A 717-nucleotide genomic window follows, 5' to 3' on the forward strand; every position below is an offset into this window, starting at 1 on the left:
GCCGTCAAGGCACGGCCAGGACGGCTCTGCCTCTCCTCTCCAGCGCGGCTGAGATCTCCCGTAAACGCCTTTCTTCCTTAAATTAAGCCGTTCCCGTTTGGTTTGTTTTGGTCTGTTGTTTTGTTTGGTTGGCTTTTTAAAAATTATTTTTCTTTTTTTTTTTTCCCACTAAAAGCCTGTACCGGAGAGATGCCACGGCGTCTAGGCGAAACGCCTTCCCTAAAAAAAATAAATACAGCCTGATTTAAAACGCCTCCGAAGGCGTAGAGTTAAAAATTCGAGCAAATGCCTCGAACGTCTTACACACGCACGGCTCTGGAGAAAAGACCAGAAATAGCACATGAAGCCACAATTGCTAAAACGCGAAGGGGCTAAATATAGACCCAACACAAATCTCGTTTTAAGGCACCCGGCACGCAGCCGGCGAGCGCGCCTCGCCTCCCCACTTACCCAGTTGTCTACTTCCCTTAATAAACACACTTTAACAAAACCTGTTACAGTTACGGGTTTGGGGGGGCTTTTTTTTCGGGGCGAGAATGTCCTAGTTTCTTTGTAGGGAGATTATAAAATCGCATAATTAGCTCCCTCTTCCCAGCCCCGCTGCCAGCATATTTTGTGGTTACATAATGCAACATTTCCAGGAACTATTATGCGATCGGTCCCGCAGCGCCCAAAAACCAGCGACAAAAAGTGACGGAAAGGGCTGGCTGAGACAAG

Source organism: Geospiza fortis, unplaced genomic scaffold (genome assembly GCF_000277835.1).
Source record: "Geospiza fortis unplaced genomic scaffold, GeoFor_1.0 scaffold167, whole genome shotgun sequence".
NCBI classification, from domain to species: Eukaryota; Metazoa; Chordata; class Aves; order Passeriformes; family Thraupidae; genus Geospiza; species Geospiza fortis.